Raw genomic sequence first — 12,384 nt, forward strand, 5'->3', positions numbered from 1 at the left:
GGGATTACAAAGGGAAATATTTCATAATTCCTTCCCTTAAAAAGCTGAAAATTAAGACAGAAAGTTGTCAGCAATTTTGGTGGAAAATACAAAGAATCCTTTATGAGTTTTTTACACTAGGTAGACTCAGCCCCAGAATAATTTATTTTAATACTGATGAAGAATTAAACTGAGGATTTTTTTTTTAAAAGAAACAATAACACGGAAAGTAAATATATCATACAACTTAATAAAACTTTCTTAGGAGCTTCTTATAATTCTTCATGCTGAAACTGTCTTCTTCTGCTGTATCAAACTATTTATTATTCATTAACAAATTGGTAGTCACATTATTATTTTTTCACAGATCCTTACTCCAGTCACTGATGTTTACAAGAGACATCTTACAATTTTTAGGTTTACCACCACCCTTTATTAAAGAGCCTCTTTTCTTTTGTTCTACCTGGGAAATAAACCTGTCTACCTTGGACCAGCCGGTCATAGACAGAATCCAACTGCAAAGATAGAGGATAAATGACAAGTTCAAAGCCACAAAGGAAAATCTGGCACTTGGTTGATGAAGATATTGGCTAAATATCTTAAAAGTAGATGATCAAAAAGCAGAAAGAGGGATGGAGGGAGGGGGGGTGGGGCCTTGGTGTGTGTCACACTTTATGGGGGCAAGACATGATTGCAAGAGGGACTTTACCTAACAATTGCAATCAGTGTAACCTGGCTTATTGTACCCTCAATGAATCCCCAACAATAAAAAAAAAAAGATGTTTACAAGTGACAAAAAAAAATGCAAATGGAAATTGGGCCTTAAAACTGGAAATAATCTGAAAAGGGAAATGACTTGTAGCTGAGTAAGAGCCATGGAAACAGTAAGAAATACATTTTCTGGCTCAATTTTGTGGGTCAGATTGGGAGGAAGAATGAACTCTTTGGCCACGAACATTTTCAAATATCAGAGCTTGCAATCAATCCACCTTTTCATTTCTCCTAAGGAATAATCTGTGCCTTTCTCAACATGTGTTCTCCACTCCACCCTGCCATCTTTCGCCTTCAGGTTGTCAGGGTCACCCTATCTGCTGTGAAGCAACATGAAAAGGTGCGGTTCCTCCTGGGCGGAATTTTCCAGAAAGTATAAAGATTGCAAACACATTGACTGCTTGGCTGCAGAAGACAGGCTCTCTTCCAGACGGAGCCCCACTACTTCCTCCAACTGTTATTCTGTCAAGGTTGGCGAAGAATACCATCTGCTGCCCCATTTGAGAGGGAAGTTTTGCCTCTGCCCACTGGGATCCAGAAGACTGTTTCTAAGCCTGTCAATAGGTATCTGGCAACAGCAACTCTTTTCATCACATCACCATGGTTTTTAGGAAGGTCACTGTGCCACGTATAATTTCTTTACTGGCCATCATTAAAGCTGATGAGAAAAAAGGGCCTTTAACTTTCTATCTATACAAAAGGGGTGAAAAGACCCCTGCTGTTATTTCATGTGCATGCAGGGTGGGAAGAATTTGCAGAAAAAGATTCTATCATCTGGATGGAAAATCCTTGAAGACCACCTCTGAGCCTTTTATTTCTGGTCTTGTTTTCAGGTTGCATCTCTCTTTCTTGGTAGCCCTACTGGACATTTATAGGAGTCACCTAGCATCCCAACAACTTAGAGGAATGCATAGTCTCAAAGCACATGCGAAATACGACCTGTTTCCCTGTTGTTGAACCTGAAGGAGAAGGTGTTTCCTCTCCCTTCCTCGGGCAGCTGGAGGAGCCAAAGGTGATCAAGTCTGGTTCACCAAATGAGCCATCCAGGAGGAGTGGTCAAGGCATACCGACATCCAGAAGTTATTTTCTCTGTGATCCCACTAGAAATGAGAGCCCAGAGGCTGCAGAAGCCAGTGTGTCAAGAGCAACAGAGCCCAGCAATGTGATGGTGGGTGCCCTGGAGACACAGAGCCCTCCATCCTTAGCAGTCTGGTCTCTTTGGCTGCATCTGTGTTCACCACCATTTTATGAGCCTGGAGTTCCAGCTTTCCTGGTGATTCATGAACTGCACCCCATCCTCACCCCTGCCAAGATCCTGTCAATAAATTCCTTTCTGCTTTAATTAGCTAGAGACAGTTTTTGAGGTTGGCAACTGGGACTGAATACTACATTTTCCAAATTTAAGCAAACTAACATCATTAACACACAAATGGAAATACACCCTCCACTTCCTCCTACTTACTTTCCCAAACAAATATCTGGTTTTAGAGTCATTGTTAGTCTATTATAGTTTCTGCTATAACATTTTGAAAATAGAAAATTTTTATATGGGTATATAAGAAGATCTATGGTGTATAATCCTGACACATCCACATAGCCTCCTAGGCACAGTTTACAATTATCTGTGAGAATGCTAATCTTTCTTGTCATTATGAATATGATAGTGTTCACTCATTCAAAAATACTTGCTAATAATAGTAACAATTACTTAATGGGTGTTTACACTATGCTGGGCTCTGTGCCAAATGTTTTATATGCCTTGTCTCTTTCAGAGAGATACACAAGTCCATAAGGTAGATCCTATTATTGTGTTAATTTTATAAATAGAGAAACTGAGGCTCTGAGAAGTTAAGTTATTTGCCTATGGTTAACACAACAAACAAATGGCAGATAGGAACTCTGGCTTTCCTGCCTTCAAAGGCCATGACCTAACTACCATGCTATGGTGCCCCCATTCAACGAAAATTTCCTGATTAGTGCCAACATAGTAATGTTCTTGTGGGGAAACAAATAAAAGTAGGACATTATGAGATATCATGCAACTCCAACAAGAATGGCTCTTATCAAAAAGTCCCAAACAACAGATGTGGAGAGAAAGGAACTCTCATACACTGTTGGCGTGACTGCAAACTAGTACAACCTCTATGGAGAATAGCATGGAGATACTTAAGAACTAAAAGTAGTCCTACTGTTTGATCTAGCAATCCCACTACTAGTTGTTTATCCAAAGGAAAAAGGACATTTTATAAAAAAGATACTTGCACTTGATTGTGTACAGTGGCACAATTCACATTCACAAAGGTGTGGCAACAACCTAAGTCCACCAATGCATGAGTGGATTAATAAAAAATGGTAATGTATACCATGGAGTATTACTCAGCCATTAAAAAAATGGTGATCTTTTGTAACAACCTGAATGGAGCTGGAGACCATTCTTCAAAGTGAAGTATTGCAAGGATGGAAAAACAAGCACTGCATGTACTCAATACTAAATTGGAACTAGTTGATCAACTCTTCTGTGCACATATGGAAGTACAACTCAATGGGAATCAGGGAGGTGGGAAGGGGAGGAAGAAATGGGTAAATTTACATCTATTGGGCACATCACACATATTCTGAATGAAGGGCACACTTACAACTCTGACTCAATCATTACAAAAGCAAATTGTGTAAACAAAACTTATGTACCCTGTAATATTCTGAAATTAAGGACATGGATTCAGTTTTTAAAGGTGTTTATAATACTGTAGGGAAGAGAGAAATGTTTGCTTTTGAAGACACTGCAAGGTAGAACTTGATCCATGCCATCAAAAAAGTAAAAAATACAGAGGAAGTGGTACATTCAGGAGAAGTTCATTGGATCTTTGGAGGCACACAGTGGGGGAACTAAAGGACAAAGGTAAGTTTGTGGAATGACAGGGCAGCCAGACATTTTGGCTGGGCCTAAATTCATGCTATAGTGAGCCAGGAGGATGTGGTGAGCAGAGTGGAGCCAGGCTAGGGAGCTGGGGCCAGAAAAGGTTAAAAAGGAGAGGAAAGAGCAGAAAGCCAGCCTGAGACAAAGGAGAGCTTATGTAAGTGGAAGAAGAAGATTGAGGCAGAGGAGCAAAGACAAGTTGTATGGCAGGGGTGCAAACAGGTACTTTCATTCATCCATGCATTGAATACTCCTCTATGAAAAGAACTGTCTTTCAAAAAGTGTGATAATTTAAAAGGCATTGTCACGAAGCCATAGTAAATAACTGGAAATAAACTTTGTAACACAGAAAAAAAAATGTTTTCTCAGTGCCTCCTAACTGCCCAGTGTTTTTCTTATCCCGGGGCTCTGGCATTGGATCAGACAAAGTTTCTATGATTATGGTGGAGAAGTATGTCAGTAAGGACACATTAAAAACAAATAGCAAAAACCTCATGTATCACTGGCTTAAAATATAAGGCCATTTATGATGCCCAATCAGGAAGTGGTGGCTCCATGATATCATCAAAACCCCAAGATCCTTTTACTTCCATCATACTCAGTATTGTTGGCTTCTGTGTTCCTCTGACAGGTCAATTCATGGACATAAGGTAGCTGGTGGGACTCTAGAATTCATACCGAATTCAAGAGTCAAGAGAGAAAGAGAGAAGTGTTTGCTCTTTTTCTGCTTCTTCAATCAAGAGGAAAATCTTTCCAGAAACCTCAAAGGTTTCCCTTTCCATCTCATTGACCAGAACCTGACCACACGCCCAACCTAACAACAACTCTGCAAAGGGAAATACAAATGCCATCACTGACCTGGCCCAGTCACCATTCATTCCTTGGGGTTGGGTGCACAGCAGACTAAACAATCAGACTCTCTTAGCAAGGAGAGAATGAATGGCAGGTGGGTAGAAAACCAGTGGTATCTGCCACTGTGAGAGAGACAATATAGACACAAGATAACTTTGAAGTGTGACAAATGCTTATGAGGGAAATGAAATAGTCATGAGATAGAGAGTAACTAAGGTAGGGCAGGAAGGGAGGTGAGTTCATAGGGGGATCAGAGTTTGTATTCTATGGAGGTGAGTAGAAATACTACTGGCTGGAATGGAGTAAGAGGGGCAAGTGGTAAGAGATGTGGTGAGAGATGGAAACAGAGGTTGTATATCATACATAGCATATAAAGCTGTACTGGCCAGTGTAGGGGGTTGAGGTTTTTGTTATGGGTTGAATTATATGCCCCTCTAAAAGATACATTGGAGTCCTAATTTCCAAGTACCTCGGAATGTGACTTTATAATGTGACTTTATCAAGTTAAAATGAAGTCAGTGGATGGAGCCTAATCCAATATGACTTATGTCCTTGTGAAGAGTATAGAGGGAAGATGGCCATGTCACTGGAGTGATGTATCTACAAGCCAAGAAATGCTGAGAATTGCCAGGAAATACCCGAAGCTAGAAACTGCGAGTAAGGATTTTCCCTTAGATCCCTTAGAGAGAATGGGATTGCTGGAAAATACCAGAAACTAGAAACTGCAACTAAGGGTTTTCCTTAGATCCCTTAGAGAGAAAGTGGCCCTGCTGACACCTTGACTGCAGACTTCTGGCCCCTAGAGGTATGAGACAGTAAATTTCTGTTGTTTCAAATCATTCACGTTTTGGGACTTTGATACAATAGCCCTAGGAAACTAAAATAGTTTTCTCTGCAATAGGATGGGAATTCACTGGTGGATTTAAAATAGTGGTTTACATTCATTTTTCTTTTGAGTCAGGGAGTCGGTGTCTCACTCTATCACCCAAGCTACAGTGGTGACACTGTACCCTGAGACTCCTAGGCTCAAGGGATTTTCCTTTCTCAGTCTCCTGAGTTGCTAGGACTATAAGTGCCTTCCACTATGCCCACAGGGTCTCATTATATTGCCCAGGCTGATCTTGAACTCCTGGTCTTAAGTGATCTTCTTGCCTCAGCCTCCCAAAAGTTAACATTTTTAGAACTTCTTCTGGCTCGTATGTAGAGATGGATTGTGGGCAGAAAAAGAGGTGGTAAGAGACAAATGGAAGGACAGAAGTCATTGAAGTCTCAAAGGCAAGAAAAGGTGGCAGCTTGCACCAAGGTTGAAGTAGTGGAGATGGAGTGAAGTGGACATATTTTGGATGTGTTTTCTGGGTAGAATATACAAAACTTCCTTCTGGATTGGATGTTGGAAGTGAAGAACGAAGAAACGTCAAGGTTGATTCCTGCCTCTTGGTGGAGTTAGGTGTGTTTGGTGAAAAGTGGAGCTGGAATCATTAATTCAGTTTGGAACAGGTTTAGTTTGAGATTCTTATAAGACATCCAAGTTGAAATGTAAAGAAGATGGTTTGCTGTACAAGTCTGGTTTTCAGGGCCAATTTCAGAGCTGTATCCATACCCTTGGAGGTTGTCAACCTATGGAGGGTATTTAAAGCTACGTGATTGAGACCACCTAGAGGAGTGAAAGGCAAAATGGCGGCGGTAGCAGAGGCCTGGTGCTGAGGGGAGAGCCAGGTCCTCGCGACCCCCGCGACAGGCCACGCTGGCCTGTGGCAGCTCGCCAGCATCTTCCCCGACCCTGCCACCCTGCCGCACCAGGGATACTTGGGGACCCTGAGACGGGTTCCGGCCGCCTCGGCGCCCGCCCTCGGGCCCGTGACCGCTGTCCAGGAGCCCTACTCTCTTATGCAGGGTTATTTAGATTGTAAGGAATTTTAATATTCCTGGGGACTTCTTCAAAGGATCATTTTCACTTTTGCTCAAAAGAAACTCTGAATCTATCAAGTAGTTTAAAGAACTCCTTTGTGTGGGTTACACATACAGATGTTTTCATGAAGAGGAGTGAAAAGCCGGAAGGATATAGACAAATGAGGCCTAAGACCTTACCTGCCAGTAACTACACTGGCAGCAGCGGGTAAATGTTGCAGGAAATTCGGGAATCCCTTAGGAATTTATCCAAACCATCCGATGCTGCTAAGGCTGAGCATAACATAAGCAAAATGTCAACTGAAGATACTCGACAAGTCAGAAATCCACCCAAATTTGGGACTCATCGTAAAGCCTTGCAGGAGATTCGAAACTCCCTACTACCATTTGCAAATGAAACAAGTTCTTCCTCCCAGAGTACTTCAGAAGTTAATCCACAAATGCTTCAAGACTTGCAGGCTGCTAGATTTGACGAGTTTCTTCTGTGATACCTATCACTAAATTCTGGAGTTTCTGGAATTTAAAAGGCGAGGTCATGAAGTCTGAGTGGAAGTGCAGTTGAAGAAAGCCACAAGACATGGTTATACAAGCTCTTCAGAAAACTAATAACAGAAGTGTAGAAGCAGCAATTGAATTCATTAGTAAAATGAGTTATCAAGATCCTCGATGAGACCACCTAGAGAGGGAATCTACCTAAAAATAAGAGAATTTGGATGAAGGCCTGGAGCTCCCCTACATTGAGCAAGATTGCAAAGAAGTCAAAGGGGTAAGAGGAAAACCAGGAAAGTAGACCATCACCAAAAAAAACCCCAAATAATTGTTTTGGTTTTGTTTTTTAATTCTAGAAAGCTGTTGCTGGAAACTAGAGAAAGGATGCTATGGCTTTAGACATGTGTTTTCTCAGCTTTAGAACTGAATGGAGAGTTGTAAAAATGCTAAGGTCCTGGCTTCACCCAGGATAATTAAAACAGGACTTCTAGAAATGGGGACTCAGGATTTGGTATTTTTAAAAGCTCCCCTTATAACACCAAAAGCAACATTCATGAAACAGATAATTGATAAGCTGGATCTTATTAAAATTAAAAACCTCTGCTCTGTTAAAGACGGTATCAGGAGAATGAGAAGAAAAACCACAGACTGGAAGAAAATATTTGCAAAAGATACATCCGATAAAAGAATGATATTCAAAATATACAAAGAAGGCTTAAATTCAACAATAAGAAAATCAACAACCTAGTTAGAAAAGGAGCTAAATGTCTGAACAGACACCTCACCAGGGGAAGTATTCAGATGGCAAATAGGCATATGAAAAGATGCTCCACATCCTGTCATTAGGGAATTGCAAATTAAAACAGTAATTAAATTCTACCAGACACCTTATTAGAATGGTCCAAATCTCAAACATTGACAACACCACAACACCAAATACTAGAGAGGATGTGGAGCAACAGGAACGCTCATTCATTACTGACAATAATGCAAAATGGCATAGCCACTTTGGAAGACAGTCTGGCACTTTCTTACAAAATTAAAAATTCTTACCATATGATCCAGCTGTGGCACTCCTCAGTATTTACCCAAATGAGTTGATAACTTATGTCCACACACACTTATTTCTGCACATGTATATTTATAGCAGCTTTATTCATAATTGTCAAAACTTGGAAGCAATCAAGATGTTCTTTAGTGGGTGAATGCATAAATAAATTGTGGTACATCCAGACAATGGAATATTATTTAATGCCAAGAGAAAATGAGCTATCAAGCGATGAAAAGACACAGAGAAAATTTAAATACATATTATTAATGAAAAACAGTCAACCTGATGTATGATTCCAACACGATGACATCCTGAAAAGGCAAAAGTACAGACGGTAAAAAGTAAGTGGTTGCTAAGGGTTAGAGAGAAGAAGGATGAATAGACAGAACACAGAGGAATTTTAGGGCAGTGAAACAACTGTGTGTTATACTGTGATGGTGGATACCTGTCATTTGTCCAAACCCACAGAATGTACAACACCAAGAGTGAACCTAATTGAACTATGGATTGGGTGATAATGATGTGTCAATGTCGATTCATCAGTTGTAACAAATGAACCACTTTGGTGCTGAATGTCAGTAGTAGGGGAGAGTGTGCTCATGTGGGGACCAGGGATCCATGGGAACTCTACTTTCTACTCAATTTTTTTGTGAACCTAAAACTGCTCTAAAAAATAAAGTCCATTTGAAAAAAATACAAAAAGCATGGCAAGGTCCCTCTCCTCCCCTCAAATGTTACCTGAAGACAGCCTCAGGGAAAAAAACTCAAACCAAACCAAACAAAAAACTCCCCAGGGGGTGGCGCCGGTGACTCAAAGGAGTAGGGCACTGGCCCCATATACTAGAGGTGGCAGATTCAAACCCAGCCCCAGCCAAAAATTGCAAAACAAAAACAAAAACTCCCCAGGTGATTCTAAAGTGCAGTCTTTACCCATTATAAGTGTACTCAGTCTTTAATGATTATCGATGTATACAGTTCAACCAATTTAATACATAATTTCATAGTGTAAATTCAAACTAATGGACCACTAGATAAGCACTAATTTTAATTAATCTCTTTTGACATCTTTCCCACCATTTTATGAGCATCTTCAAAGTACTGAGAGGACATCTTTTCTTACAACATGCTGTACATCACATCTAAGGCATAAATAAGGAATAATCATAGGTTTATAAAAAGATGACAAAAGAAAAAAGACTCTCTGCTCTAAATTTAAGCATCTTTTGAACTTCGTAAAAATCATTTTAAGAGCAACATTGTTAGTGTAATAGAAAAATTAAGATTTTTATCTAGCCCATTTCTTTTTAATAAATTCTGAGTTGCTCCATAAAGATAATGAAAAATTATTTTATACACCAAATTACAAATGTAAGGATTCAAGGCAGTCTAAAGAACATATGAGAATAAAAGGACTTGTTTTTAAGGAGGAAACAAATCCTCGAATAAAGTGTGTCATCTTGCTTTATTGTGGTTCTAATATTAGCTCTGCTTTATTTATGTGAGAAATAGGTTATTAAAATCATCATTTAGTACCCTGCAAATCTACTGGGGAGCTCCATGCTAGAGGTAAGATTACCAATGTCTATTTTATTTCAAAGATCTTATTCTTTACCTCAAAGAACTCCCCAATAGTATCTGACACAACAGAGCAATTTTCCCTTATAATCCCTTCTTCTTTTAGTCTTCATTTATGTTATAGGCTCCATTTCTACCCTGGCATTTTTTTCCCTCAAGGCCTCAATTCCCTTCTCTACTCACACTCACTTGAGCATTTATCTAATTCATGGTTCAAATATTAGCTCAGTATCAATTTCTGTTCCTAGCCCACTTTCTGTTCTCCAAAATAAGAATTTCTCTTCCTTCTTCTATTTAAATATCCCACTGGTACCTCTCACTGGGGTAGACAGTCAGGCTGATTATTTATTCCTCTAATACTGCTAAATTTTTTGTATCTTTAATTGCATCCCAGTTGCCCCAGTCTGGAAACTAGTAATTTAGCTCTGCAATTTTGGGAAAGTTATTAACTTCTTATAGCCTCAGTTAGTTCATCTGTTTTATGGGTAAAGAAAACCAATTTAGGAGGCTCAGTGTGTAAGTTATTTGAGATATCGAACTGCCGCTGCTTTAGATTTCAGACATTTTTGCTGTGTGTTGTTGTTAGACAAGCCCTTGCTGGAGGACACCTAAGGAAATGGTGAACTCAGTTCCAGCTATAAACAACCCAAGGTCTTTTACTCCCATATTGCAATGCCTATAAAACTACTGGCAGCCTAAGAAGTAATAACTTTCTCTATAGAATAAGACAGAACTATTTCAGTCATATTTGAACTTCAATTTCTTATAGTCTTGCTATAAAATAATAGACTCAAGCATCAAATCTTACTTTCACAAATTCTTAAATTTCACAGTAGTAAGAAATATTCGCTTCCTTTGGTACAAAATGTGACATTCATCTAGAAATATATTTTTAATTAACTTTGCATGTCTCAGGACCACCAATTTCACTAGTGGCTCAGCAAATTCATGTAAGGTCAGTTTTAATTTTACTTAAAGTCAATCTTACATACAAAGAATTATTGCTAGAATTTGTACTGACAGCTTATAACTAATGTACACTTTTGAAACAATGGTCATTGACTAAATGATCAAAGAAAGACTATATTTCTTGATCCTCCCCCAGTTAAAAAAATACTTAGTCATCATGTTTGACACTTCTTTATTTTTCTGCAAGGAAATGTTTGCCATATTGAGCAGTTTCTCTGCCCCAAATTTATGATTGACTTATCAATTAAAACCTAATCTTAAAAAACATATTTGGTGGTTTGAGTCAAGAAAACAATAGCAGCCTTAGAGGTAGTCCATAGTTTTTGTATGCAATGAATAGAGGCTCCTTCATTTTATTTATTCAGTCTGTATTGAGTGCAGAAAATTTTGCCTCTTCATACTAAATTTATGAATAGTTAGATTTTTGAAAATATCCCCTGATTTTTCCGGATATATAATAAATTATTTTTTAATCTGTTTTAGTTCTTCTCATTCATTCAACAAAAAAAATTTTTTTGAGACAGGGCCTCACTCTGTCCCCAAGCTAAAGTGCAGTGACATCATCATAGTTCATATAACCTCCAACCTGTGGGCTCAAGTGATTCTTCTGCATCAGCCTCTTCTGCACACTACCACACCCAGCTAATTTTCTATTTTTTGTAGAGATGGGGTTTTGTTCAGGCTGGTCTCAAACTCCTGACCTCTAGTGACCCTTCTATCTTGGCCTCCCAAAGTTTTAGGATTACAAATCTGAGCCACCATGCCTGGCAACAAATAATTTTTGACCAGTGTCAAGCTCTGTTGTAGGCCTTAGAGTCAGAGTAGCAAACAAAATAGACAAGGTCCTAGTTATCGTGATGCTAACATTCCATTAGGCAGATAGACAACAAGCTCAGAAACAAATAAGGAGCTCTGACAATAAGGTTCACAAGTTCATCCTAGAAAGTGCTATGTACCTTAATGCTGAATATCAGTAAGGTCACCTTCAAAGCACTCCCCTTGGGAAGCTATGCACCAACGCCAGGGCCTAGTCACCCTTCAAAGCAATTTTGGAACTCTTTTTATGGAATGGCCATCAAAGCTCTTGTCATATTATCCTTGATGTCATCAAAATGTCTTCCTTTCAATATTTCTTTTATCTTTGGGTAAAGAAAAAAGTCACTGGGGGCTAGATCGGGTGAGTAGGGAGGGTGTTCCAATACAGTTATTTGTTTACAGGTTAAAAGTCCCTCACAGATAGTATCATGTGATCTGGTGCATTGTTGTGATCCAAAAGCCATGAGTTGTTGGCCAAGATTTTCAGTTATGATTTTCTTAAAAATCATAACAAAGTTTTCTGATTTCCCTTTCTGTATCGATGTTTACGTGGTCTGCTAAGTTTCTCGCAGTCAGCCAATGATTTTGGTGTGCAATTCAACCAATGTTTGCAATATTTTCATGAGTTCTGCTTGTTACTGGCCACCCTGACCTCTCTTCATCAGTGATGCTTTCTCTCCCCTGAGAAAAAAATTTAATCCCTTTGTACTCTGATGTTTTCTGCATAGCATTATCCCCCAAAACTTGGACTAACATGTCCCTCATTCCACTTCCATTCTTGCCAAGTTTAACAAGAAATTTGCAAATGTTTGTTTGTTGCTCTTATTCAAGCTCTCACATTCTTGCAATAGCACACAAAAACATGCAACAATAGTGAATGAATGCCACTCAGCAAGACACTGATACATGTCTACATGAACACAGTTATGAGACACTGATATACCAAGATTAGGAAATCTTACCAAGTTGTTTATACAGTGCTCCCAACGTGAGTGCATGGTGGCAAGTTTGCAAATTTAATTGCCGTCAGATCTCATATACAATATAGTTTCAGGTG

This window comes from Nycticebus coucang, chromosome X (genome assembly GCF_027406575.1).
Source record: "Nycticebus coucang isolate mNycCou1 chromosome X, mNycCou1.pri, whole genome shotgun sequence".
In the NCBI taxonomy this organism is placed as follows: domain Eukaryota; kingdom Metazoa; phylum Chordata; class Mammalia; order Primates; family Lorisidae; genus Nycticebus; species Nycticebus coucang.